Genomic DNA, 13207 nt, shown 5'->3' with positions numbered 1-13207 from the left:
CTGACACCTCACACGAAAATGATGAAAAAGCAAACACATAAGAGAAAAGAGGTTTGTTGATCAGTATGGACCTGATTGTGATGACAACTTTAGAGCATGGGGTTTTGAAAGGAGATTTGCAGCGGCTCTTCTTTTACCTCAAGCCGCTTCAGAAGCAGCTTTGAAACAATTGGATCAATTAGGTTGTTGTCTGAGTAAGCAATCTCGTGCCATTTCTCTCGCATTGAGCGATTTGTTAGCTGATGCTCAGTGAGACATGTAACATTGCAACACTGCGCAGCAATTTATTTTCTTTTATTAGTGCATGGACACGGATGCAGAGAATTTGATGGAATGTGTTGTGTCGGAGTCCAGGGCATCCCTCTGGGCAGAGATTTCTTCCCCTGTCTTCTCAGCTTGTCTTCTTTCCTTCAGAGGTCTTGCTGTGTCCACTGGAAGGCACCCATTCATGGCCCACACATGGCCCACCCAGGGACACCAATTCTCGGGTTTGGGTTTCTTTTTGCCTGAGATTTCAGGCTGGTGGTTCTGGTGGTGGTTTGAGGGAGTGTTTTTCCCTCTAACCTCTGAAGGCTTTGAGTCTGTGCTTGGTGTGAGAATGAATGGGAGCCTCAAGGTCTAGGTTTTCTTGTTTTCTCACATTGTTTAATTCTTATCTTACAAGTTCTTTGTGCCCAGCCAAGATGTTCACAGCAGCTCGGACACAATGTGACTCCCCTGTGATGGGAGGTCGCTCTGCTTTTACTCAGATAACTACGTACTTATTATTTACCATTTCATACCAATTCCTAGTATCTATACTAGAAGGGTCACTTCTACTTTTACCCAATCCACTGAAACTACTTTGTGTCATCACCACCTCAGAAGATGGAGGACGAGGAAGAAGGAGAAGAACTTAGGGCAAAACTCTAAATCCTCCATCTTGTCCCTCTGCACCTACATTCTAAAAACCCAAAACTACAAAACTTTCCACCTGGTGATAAACTAGACTATCTGTTAGACATTTGTGACTTGTAATTCCTCTCTGTGTTGGAAGTTTTTCTCATGGACCAAAATCAAAGACTGTGTCTTCCTGGGCTCTGTGCCAGGCAAACCCCCCTGCACAGACCCCAGACCCTCTTTCTCGCATCCCAGGCCTCTTTACTGAGGTCTGTAACCTTCCAGGGCACCCAGAGGGATGCCCTGGACTCCAACAGTGTTGCATGAACCTTTCAGGTCATTCAGTGTCTATACATCAAAGTATACAACGATTGCAGGAAGGTATCTCTAAACTCAAAATTGAGAAAGGTTCATGGTTAGATTATGTGTTTGGATGGTTAAACCTTGCACCAGTGTAGAAAGAACTTTTGAAAATAGGCATCTATGTACTAATTGCCTTCATAATCATCCTGGTATTCATGTCTTGTCTACTTCAATGTGTCCAACAAAGATTTCACGAAGCAGTCAAAGCAGAGTTCATGGTTCAAACAAGGGGGGAGATGTTGGAACCCTGGATGCTGAAAATATCAGGCTTTCTGCTTTGACAGGTGGTGACCCTCAGATGGGTACTGCCTTTGACCTGAGGCCATGGGAACGGCTTCCAAAACTGAGTGATAGCACTGAGAGTATGTGCGTGAAGTTGTATAGAAGTATGTGATGTCACAGGGTAAAATATTTAAGGTTAAGGGTTTTAGGATATAGATTAGTAATATATATATATGAGAGACAATATGGAGGGATTTGGATGTTGCCTGAGTCCTTCTTCTTCACTTTCTTCTTCCTCCTCGGGTTTGGGTGATCTTTTCTAATTGGTTGGTGAAAACCACAGTGTGGACATTGTGTGCTCTTTAATTGGGTTATAAATAAAAAGAACTTAGGCATTGGGTTTTAAGTGGTTTTGCTTATTGCTTAAAAGTCCTTGAAACAAAGTAGAAGTAGACATTTTCTTGTCCTGTTAGACAGAGCTCACACCACGCGAGGCTGTACCATAGATAAGATATAATAAAACAACCAAGTCCAAATGAGATACCATCGTGTCTAGTGTCTTCTATCCAACCTTGCTAGAGCTAACACCTCCACAACCGACTTCTCTTATTAATTAGTATTCTGCCTTCTATTGGTTGAATGATTCTCTGGCTTCTCATGCTAATTAGTCCTCATGTTCAAGCTTGTTTTGAGTCAGTGGGCTTCTTGAGTCGCTGGTCCCAATCTCCCACTGTCAGAATTGCCTTTAACCCAGTTGGCTCAGTGTGCAAATGGCAGATTGAGTTCTGGATGGTGGGAGCCTGAGACAAAAACTGGCTTGATCTCTGGCATTACAAGACGCGGGGATCTGTGGCTCCAGCCAGGTGACAAGAGACACAGCAGGAGACCAGGACTCAGCAGGAAGACCCCAGACTACCCATGAAGGGTATAAAAGCCCAGGTGGTCCTTTGTTCAGGGTCCCTCCTTTGAAGCTATGAGGCCTATTTCACAACTCTCTTCTCAGTCTCTGTAACTCTCTAGGTGAATTGTTAACTATTTCTGACCCTTAAGGTATCACCTGCACTAAATATATTCCTCAACATTTGATATCCCAAACAATCCATATGTCTAGAGAATCAAAAGCCTCCTTCATGTTCTTTCTCCACAGTTTCTGAGACCAATGCCTGAGTGGTTAGGAAATTGGAATCAATTCTGCACTTAAGTGTAACTTTCTTTTTCCAGACTGGAAAAAGGAAGGTCCCTCATTGAAATGGAGGAATCCCAGGACAAAGGATAGCTGCACTACAGGAGGAAAACTGTAAGGAGAGTATACTAGGGATTAAGAGAGAACAGGAAACAGGTGGCACAGCAGAAGTATGTCAGACCACTTGGTGCAGTTTCTGGCAACCTGAACTGAATGGTGATGAGACAGATGCCAAGAAATGGAGGTTGCTTGACTCCCTAAAAGGAAGAGTTTCAGGTTCTGAGCCAGGAAAAAAAAAATCCCTTTAGGCTATTTTTCCTGCTGTGCATTTTTCCCATACTGTACAGCACCTTGGTTGCCCAAAATGTAGTGATTGTACCTATCAGGTATCCCTTTTTGTAAGGCATTATAAGGCTGGGCTCACGCAGCAAAAGCAATGTTTATTGTCTGGCAGCTCCTTTTATAGAACTTTCAAATTTCCCGCACTTACAGACATGATTGGTCAAGGGTCTTAACTCCGCCTAGCTCACTGGCCAATGATATGGGTGTATCTGTGCTTCAAAGGGGTTGGCTGAGGTTCCCTGTCTGGGTTTGAATCAAATCTATCGTTGTCACATCCAGGGATGTGTTTACTTTGAGCTAGGCTGGTCGAGCTGGTATCTGTTAAGCCAAATCATCTGTGCAGATATAGTCCAGCTATATCTGTCATAGTTCCCCCTTTCAATTTAATAAAAATGGAAAGTGTTCTCTGTTATTTTACCTGCAACAGCCCTTTGCAGATACAATGACAGGATAGCATGATGACACATATGATTCTACCTAACTTAACAAGCCTAGCCTCTCCCACATGTGATGCATCCCACATATTGAAAATGTTACATCCATTCCCAGGACCTGTCAGGCAGGATTACCAACAATACAAGCTTTCAAATTCGCACACCACAGGCTTATTACTTGGAAGTTACAAACTTACAACTTAAATCTATGAACAAGAAACATTTCAACTTTAGAACTGTGGGAAAATAAAAAAAACAGGGAAAGCAACTTGTTAAGTTCAGGTTTTTGCCTTGAATAAACTTGTCATCTCAAAAGGTCCCAGATCAGTATATATCAATTGCACACGTCATTTAACTCACTGCTCCACCACGTCTGCTGGAGCTTCATCAGGAAGATGTTGTCTCTGCTCCCGAACAGGACACAGAGCAGGACAAACACATCTGGCAGGTATCCATTGTGTTCTGGTGTCCGTGGAAACGCAAGCATACCCATGTCCCCATGTAATGAGGTCCCATGGACCTTCCCAGTTATTTGTGATGTCTTTAACAATTACTTTAGGTTTAGGTGACTGGGCATCTCCAGATGACTGCAGTGATAGGAAATGATTTAAGATTACTGGGTTTTGGGATTGTTCTGGTACTGTGAAGTGATTCAAGGTGTAAACAGCTTTTGCTACTCTGCTCCGTGGGGTTTCACTACGCATTCCCCCCTTTTGTTCATCTAAAATGTGTTTTAAAGTGCCATGTGCACGTTCAACGATGGCCTGTCCAGTTGCTGAAGGGGGTATACCAGTTTGGTGTGACACACCCCAGAGCTGTAGAAATTGTCTAATTTTTTGTGATGTGTATGCAGGTCCATTATCTGTTTTGATGTTAGGAGGGATACCCAAAGCAGCAAAGGCTAATCGCCAATGTGCGATGGCATCCCAGCCTTTTTCTCCTGAGTGGACTGATGCCCGTATGGCAGTATAGTGGTTTCATGTTCACCTGAAGCCAGGGATACCGATAATAAGAGAGGGTTGAACTGAAACAAACATAGGTCCGACCACTATGGTTAATCCCACAAAGTCCCTCTATTTTACCTAAAATGGCAGGTTATATACTCTTCCAGATAGTTTACAAATGCAGATACATTTCTATTGGCACATAGCAAAGGAAAGAATGTAAACACACATTGTTTGGTTTACCCTTAAGGTGGCTAACACCTGCATACTAACAATTCTATTTAATGACCTTCAACACTCTATTATCTTTCCCAAACACCTTAATATCTAATTCTACCTGCACCACGGCAAACTGAGAATTTTTTGCTGTGTCACAGGCCTTGGGCCCCAACTAGGCCTCAGTTAGACCTCAGTTAGGGTAGTTCAATATCTAAATATAAATCATGTTTTCTTTCCCTAAGAAATTTAGCAACAAATCCCCGTTTTTTCTTTTGAACTACCTAGACTGAGTCAAAAGTGTGGCTAATTGCATTTTATATACACTTTAACACATAGGACATAACTATTCATATAACTATAATAACAATTAAAAAAAAGTTCAAAATGGATTAAGTCTCTGATTTAACTAGCAAAACTACATAAATTGAGCTATTTATCAAAAGGAGTATTAACAACTACAAATTTCTTCATGTTACTTTTTAGCTGTAAAAACTGTTTATAGATTGAGAACGGTCAAACAAATGTATACAACACAAGAAAAAGGAAAATCCAAGCTGTAAGTCCTTGCACACAAGGCAAAAAGATGGTTGCAGTCTTGACACTTGTTCAATTTTCTGTGCTCACTTCTCCATTTTTAAAGCTGTTAGAAATTCTGTTCTTAACATGATTTTCACATTCATTGCAGGAATTTTCTTGTTTTTTATATCTGTGAAAACACAAGCAAGCACTTTGCCATAGGTTACTAAAAAAACTACTTTGAATTGAAAATGCACAACCTTTTTTCAAATCTAAAATCTATCAAAAAAAAGTTTCACACACAACACCTCAAAATTTTCCAAATTACAAACAGTTAACAACTGTTAAACAACAACACATGTAAATTTGAATAATTGTCAGTTATCAAAATGCTGTTTCATTGTCCCAGATTCTGCAACAGCTGAAAAACCTTTTTTCCAGTGAAGACCTGGGTATCCTTTCCCGGGTAAGGCTCCCAAATTCACTCCAAAAGTTGGTCCAGCTGTCATATTTATAAGGTCAAATTGTCAAGTCAAAGTGACTTGTATTTGGTTTTTTGGTGCAGAAACATCTGGGTTTGTTGATGATCACATCTCCTCTAGTTAAAGTCAAGGTGTGGCCAGGACCCAGCTTTATCTAGAGTGATATCCTTTAATACATTTTTAAAACAAAGCTTTTAACAACAACAATTATGAAATACTAAACAATTAAAAAACATTAAAAAAAATTTGAAGTGTATCATGATACAACTCACAGTATTTATTATTTAAAACTTATTATTTTAAACTTAACTTAAAACTTATTATTTTAAAACTTAACTTATTATACAAAACCCTACAAAATAGCTTGCAACCAACAACAATCACAATGTGAAAATTTTCTCTTCCATTTACAAATTTTTCAGTTTCATCACAGCTGTGTTTCTTGAAGCCTTCTTATTTCTGAAAAAAAACCCAACTAAATTCTACAAATTAAATTAGCATACTTTTCCAAAATTTATATTTAAAACCTACATACAATAAAACTTTAAATTTATAAAATATAAATCACTTAAACTTTATCAATGCTTATCTTAAATTTAACTTTATTTAACAAAATTTAAATTTATACTTAACAAGACTTAAACTTAAAACCACATAGAAATTATTTCTAATATTAATATAATATTAAAACACAACCTAACTTGGATCCAAATACATCAAATCTACAATTCTTCCCCATAGTATGATGGGCTTGTGCACAATGAAGAAATAAATGCTTGCTGGTTTTCTTTCAGATCTTTTGCTTGCGATCATGCAGCTGCTTTGCAACATTTATATCTTTGCTTCTGAATTTAGAAAACCTGTAATTCTAAATGATTTATTATCATTTTGCCTGAATGCAGTCCCTCCTAACCTGAGGGTTACTGTCATCCGTGGTGTTTTTTTCCCTTCTCTTTGTACCTGAAGGGATAGAGCTTGCTGTGTTTGTATTAGTGTTGCTTGTGGGCGGGGTCAGGCTCCCCGGCATTTGGTCTGAGGGGGTGGTATCTTGGAGAAACTCTCCGCCCTGGCCATGCCTCCTCCCTGCTTGCACTGCCTCCGCCTGCTGCCGCTGTTGCTGTGCAAGGCAAGGCTGGTTCCCCCCGTGCGGGGGAGAGGGGGGGCTGTGCCGCCTCACTCCCATCTCTGCCTTGCACTCTGGTGTTACTAGTGCCGGCCCGGCGCCGTCCGCGGGGGTGTTCTCTCTCGACCCGTCCCCGGGAGGATGCCCTGTCTCTCTCTCTCTCTCGGGGTTTCACTCGCCCGGAGGGATCTTGTTGCTTGAGCTCCATCCCGCTCGTTTCGTTCTTGTTGCAAAGGTTTCTGGGGTTTGTAGTACATAGTTCTGTGCCTGCGCATGCACCAGCCACAAGGGCTCCTGGGATTTGTAGTTTCCAACTCTGCGCTTGCTCTGTTCATCACGCACTGCTCGGACTCCGCTGTCCCCGGCAGGCCTCGCCGTCCGGCCCGCGCCACCCCCCCCCTCCCCCCCCCAGCCCACGCCAGTGCCGGCGCCGGGCTGCTGCCGTGTGGTGAGTGCTGCGCTGGTGCTGCGGGGCTGATGTTGTCGCGGCCGCTCCGCTGCAGCTGCTGTGTGAAGAGGCGGGCCCCGCCCCCCCCCTTCTTTTCCGCGCGGGCTCTGCTGCAACTAAACGCAAGTGCCGGTCTGCTTATCTGCTTAACTTTCCTTTCTTCTTGGCCCACAGGGTTAACTGCTTTAACTCACACTCCTTCAGTTTTTTATCTCTCATAGAGAGAATATAATAAAGAAGCCGCACTGCCGTGCTAAGGTTGGCATTCATTTTGTCTTTGAACTTTCTCTGAGCTGTTTCCCCACTGCGGCTTACCCTCCTGCCACGGGATGGCTCCGACGCTTTTCAAATGGCCGGGCCCACGGCTCCAACCCTCTCGCTCTTTCTGCTCGGTGCTCCGGTCTCAGCTCACTCTGCTTTCGAACCGGTTCTGCTTCAGGTCCAAGCCAGGAGGCTTAATGAGCCCTTAACGCATCTAAGCTAGAACTCCTGGGGGTTCTTTCCTGCATGCAAGGTAGAATCCGCCCGAGAACTCTCACCACAATTAAAGCAGAGCTCTCATAGCACACACATCTAGACGGTTTTCTGCATTTAAGCAAACGCATTTAAGTGAACAAACTCATTTAAGTGAAGCGGTCCCTGTCCTCGGGTGCCATTATGAAGCCAGGGATACCGATAATAAGAGAGGGTTGAACTGAAACAAACATAGGTCCGACCACTATGGTTAATCCCACAAAGTCCCTCTATTTTACCTAAAATGGCAGGTTATATACTCTTCCAGATAGTTTACAAATGCAGATACATTTCCATTGGCACATAGCAAAGGAAAGAATGTAAACACACATTGTTTGGTTTACCCTTAAGGTGGCTTACACCTGCATACTAACAATTCTATTTAATGACCTTCAACACCCTATTATCTTTCCCAAACACCTTAATATCTAATTCTAACTGCGTCACAGCTAACTGAGAATTTTTTGCTGCGTCACGGGCCTTGGGCCCCAACTAGGCCTCAGTTAGACTAGTTCAATATCTAAATATAAATCATGTTTCCTTTCCCTAAGAAATTTAGCAACATTCACCTGTTTCTGTTTCCTAAATTTAATGTAGTGGTCTTAGTGTTTATTCCGCTGTGAGATAGGATTAGGAGGAAAAAAGAGGAAAACAGGCTTAAAGTTACAAAAACTGCTAATTCACACACACTAAAAGAATGAAAAAAAAAAAAAAGAAAAAATGAAACTTCAAAACACTTCTCTTCCACCCACAAACTGTTCACTTTCTCACAAACAGCATAGAGAGAGACAACCTGTGATTTTCAGTCAGTTTCACCATTTAAACATAATCTCTCATCACTTTGGGAGAGGAGTCTCTCTTGAGCCCCATGGAGACATTCGCCACAAGAAAAAAAAAGTCTGGTGGCTCCCAATGTCACAAATCTACAACCGCACGGGATTTTTGCAGACTGTGCAGTCCCACCCATTAGTAGCCTTTCCCCTGGCTACTCATGGGCCTCTCAGCATATTTGGGGTACCGTTTAAAAATGCTTCTTCTAGTATAAAACAAGGATTCTCTTCTTCTATCTCTAAAATTATCTCTATCTCAACAGATAGAGACCTCCTTTTACCCCAGGAGCAAGGGGCTTGCTCTGTTCAAAATTCTCAATTAAATCTCAATTATATCAATGCACAACTTTTGACTAGAACCAGCATTCCCCCAAACAGCATTAAGATATTACAAGAAATAGTCAATTTCTCCATGGTTCACACCAGAGAATTCCAGCTAAAAATGTCCACTTCCTCAATCCCTTCTTCCAATAGTCTTTATCAGTTCTTTCACTCTCACATCACTGACTTCATGCTGTGTCTTCTCTCTGTTCACTCTGTCCCTTTCTTCTCTCTCTCAGGGAAGAGTTAATATCTTTACTCAGATTTCCTCTACTTCGGACTGTGACTCATGGTGTTGAATTTCAAAGCCACGCTGGTGATAGGGGGTGGGGGAAGCATGCTCAGGAACGGCTGATTGCTTTCCCTCACCCCCTGGTCCGATTTGAAGCGGACCCAAATTCAGAACTGCTCCCTGGGGCCCAGGGGGAAGATCCCATCCTTCCCCAGGTCAGTGGCACTGGCAGCCAGGGTTGGGGCATGGCCCAGCCACATCCTGGCCCCCTCTGCCGTGGCCCTGGGCACACAGCCAGCACTGCTGAGCTGCAGCCTACTCTCTCCTGGGGGGGAAAACGGGGCTCAGCCAGCCCGGGCCGCTTCCTTGCAGGCAGCGGCTCCCGGAGGCCCAGCCGGACCCGGCCACCCAGGGGCAGCGGAGCCTGGACCGGGCCCCCTGCTGCCCATGGTGTTACCTGGTGGCCCTCCAGAAGGAAGAGAGAGCAAGTCACCTGGGACCTTCTGATTTTAAGGCTGGGTGTTTTCCAGAGGCATATCTAACTCTTTAATTGGTCAACCAAGCTGTCAATATCTGCCATGACTTTCTTTGAAAAAAAACTCACATCTGTGCTAAACCATCACACAGAGGAAAAAGTATCAATTGATACATGCATATATTTTAATCGTCCAAACTCAGGAATATGGGTGACATTAGTCTGCCAGATTTGTAAAACTTTTAGGCCACAGGGATTAACTCCCATCTGTGGTGGTGCAGTGTGGCCTTGGCAGTCAGCACAAGTATTGACTATGTTATGAGCCTCTGTGTTTGACAGCAATGGCCTCTGCAGAGCTCAAACACCTTGATGAAAGAAGTCGTGTGAGGCTTTTGCTTGTGCCAGCATGTCTGGCTGTGGTGCTGTCCAGGCAGGGCTGGCTAGGTGATCTGCTTGTGTGTTGCCCTCTGTAATAAAACCTGAGAGAATTGTATGGCTTCTAATGTGTAGAATGTAGTACGGGTAATTTCTTGTCTGGATGGTGTGCCACAAAGTTTTTAGTAGGCCAAATAATTGTGCATTGTCAATTTCCTTCAACAGAGCTTGGTCTAATCTCTGTTTTATGTCAGCAACGTAGGCAGTCAGTGACAATATTTAAAGGGGTATGGGGAAAATGCTGAAAAGCCATAGCTGTAGCACATAGCTCCACCAACTGAGGTGACCCATTCTCATAACCTTTCAGTGTTTGCCACTCGCTTTCTTCCTTCCATGTCACAACTACCTTTCCCATTTTTCCAGAACTATCTGTAAGCACAGTAATACCTTTTAAGGGTATGCGACTATTCAGGGGTTTTAGGGATAGTGCAGTGGTTTTACTCATTTGCAGTAATGTATGATTCGGTAAATAATAGCCAATTTGCCTTGCATCACAGGTATAATGATTTTTAAAGGATTTTCTGCAGTCAATTGTAAACACCTTAGGTGACCGAGAACAAAACTTATTTTAGATTTTGAAATCCCATAACTGAAATTGTAAGATTTTTGGAAGAGGAAAAGAGATACCTTAATGCTTTCTCTTCTTTGGAAGGTACTTTGAAAGAACACATCAGTTAATTTCTGCTTGAAAGAATAGCTTACAATTAGAATTATTACAGGAGCATCTATTCATAAAAGCAACTTTAAATTAAGGTTTGGGATAGTGGCAACATAGGCATAATATCAGTATTAACTCTTTAAATCATGTACAAATTGCTATTTGAATAATAAAAGCAAAAAATTTCTACAAATTAGTTGTAAGAAACAAATTTAGCTCGCAGTTGCAAACACTCCTGACAGCAATTGACAATTTGAATTCAAAATAGTAGGTTTTGTTTTTCAGGTTGATGGAGCAAACACGATGCCTGCAGAGTGCACAAAAGCAAAATCAACAAGCATTGTACTATAAACTTCAAGACATATTCGGCAAGCTGTAGTCCATATTTGTAACACTAGTATAATACCTTTATAGTAACTGCAAGAGAACTAGCTAACAAGGATATGTTATTTGAATCAGTTTCAACTTTAGCACATGCAGATGCTGCAGTCTTCCCTCTTGAGGAAGGAGCTATTAAACTAGCCTTATCGGTATGATTCAGGATGGCCAAGTAACGATACATGGAACTCCGATTTCTTCGGAGGGCATTATAGCAAAGTTTATTGAAAGACATTCTTTTTATACAGCGTTTTGGTACAATGAATAGGATTGGTCCTTTAAGGCACCACCTTTTTGTAAACATCTCTACCAGTAAACAAGTTGGAAAAACACCAGGTGTCAGGAGGACGGTATCTACAAGGATTTTTTTGGGTTCCTCCTTATGATTTCCCAGGCCAGACTGAGAGCGTTCTGTACTTGGTTTTCCCACAGGCTTCAAGCCACTGCCTGGAGCCTAAGAATCCATGTTGTGACCACTAGCCTGACCTTTTCTTCCATTTATTATCAGGTTATTAGAGTCTGCAGGGTGTGAAAGCTTTGATAGAGTCAAAGCAGTATCGAGCGGGGCAGCTGTGGGGCTCTGCTGACATAGTAGAGAGCGGCTGTGCTTTACCAGGCACACGCTGCTCAGTGTGTGGGGTAGGAACTTGGCTCTGCTTTGGTCGGCATTGCCTTGGCCAGCACCTCTAAGTTCCTTGGTTTGCTTCTTTACTGCCCATACGCAGGGAGCTGCTGATGTCCCGCTGGGCCCGCCAAGAGGGTGGCCCGCCCCCCGCTGCCGCGTGGTGGCTGTGCCATGCGGCCAGCGCCATGTTTTCGGGACAGCCAGATCACTACTGCCCTCACGGCATCATGCCCCCGCACACTCCCCCCTCCCCGCCACCGCTTTTCGCTCGCCAGGCTTCCCGCAGGAGCTTTACCCATGCCCTGATAAACTTACAGTTGTTGGCTAAAGGCATAGAGAGGCTCGGAGGGGAAGCCGTGCTGGCACAAACATCCTTCTTTGTCTGGTCTGCTGATGCAGAGCGGCAGCTCGAATTCAGTTGCAAATGAGATGAAATACGGTGTTCCGCAGAGGGACGATGGCTCTGGCTTTCTCTGCTGATATCCCTTGCGTCCCTTGCCAGTATATAATCCAGGGAGAACTCCAACTCCGACAGAGGCTGTGCGCTCGGGACAGTGGCATCCCTTCCGGGTATTGTGTCTCCAGGAGCTCCTGGTGATGCATTTCCCAGACCCTCCCCGGGAGGCTGGGTCGGAGGCGGAGCCACCCCCCGGGGAGCCTGGGTCAGAGGCACTGGCACGCCCCTCAAAGGCTGGATTAAAGACAGAGCCACGCCCCACGGAGGAGTGGTCTTGGAGCCAGTCCACTCAGTCTCAGGAGGGGGTGGTCCTGGCACGCGTATGCTAGCAGGGAGTGTAGATGGCTCTTGCGAACACTGATCGAATCCTTGCACAGGCGCAGTTGGAACAGCTGTAGGGAGCCCTGCTCCTGCGAGAGCCAGGCATCCCCGCGGTGCGGTGGCAGAGCTAGTACAGTCGGGGGGGAGGGGGGGTCACAGAGCGCGGCTCAGCGGCAGATGGGGCTTTGCGGTGGCCGGAGGCTCGTCAGTAGCCAGGCACCTGGCAGGAGCTAGTGACCGGAGCTGTTTCACAACAGCCAGCGGCAGACGCGGCCCCGAGGCAAGCAAGCATCTCGTAGCACCGCCCACAGTCTCACAGCAGCTAGGAGGGGTCTCAAGGGTTTCTGCCAATACGGCAGGACACGAGGCAGCGGAGCACGGTGTGGCAAACCACGGTTCTGCTGCGGCGCTTTCCACCAGCAGCGCGTCCCCACCCGGGACGATGGCATGGTCCCGGGCAACGGGGAGGCTCTCCGCTGGGGTGACATCCTTGCAGGGGGCGGCGGCGCGATCCCGGGCGGTTTCGCAGCACGTTGTGACTTCTCTGCCCGTCCTCCTCTCCCGCTCGGTCAGCGCAGCGTCTGCGCCCCCGCCACCTCCCCCGGTGCCATGCTTTCACCGCTTGCCTCGGCAGGTGGCGCCTGCGGCGATCTCTCTGCCGTCTTTGCCTCCCACTCTCTCTTTAACTGTTCTGGTAAGTCCAGGACGATCCTCCATGGCTTTATAACATTGATGGCTGTGTCGTCGCCAATGGAGACTGCGGCAAGTATATCTTGGCCTGCTCCCAAGTTTTTAAATCTAAGGCGT

The 13207-nt window shown here is 44.9% G+C and overlaps 1 long non-coding RNA gene across 1 annotated transcript; it reads right to left on the bottom strand.

Moving 5' to 3' along the window:
• Positions 1-4477: 4477 nt before the first annotated feature.
• On the bottom strand, positions 4478-12525 carry LOC310922266. The gene is made up of 2 exons (XR_014592363.1): positions 11938-12525; positions 4478-5292 (listed from the first exon to the last, which is right to left on the bottom strand). It is a non-coding gene; the product is annotated as an uncharacterized lncRNA (long non-coding RNA).
• Positions 12526-13207: the final 682 nt, after the last annotated feature.

The sequence above is a fragment of the Zosterops lateralis genome (genome assembly GCF_965231275.1).
Source record: "Zosterops lateralis genome assembly, chromosome: W".
In the NCBI taxonomy this organism is placed as follows: Eukaryota; Metazoa; Chordata; class Aves; order Passeriformes; family Zosteropidae; genus Zosterops; species Zosterops lateralis.
The sequence above is the reverse complement of the archived record's forward strand: the minus strand, read 5'-3'. Positions and strand labels throughout refer to the sequence as shown.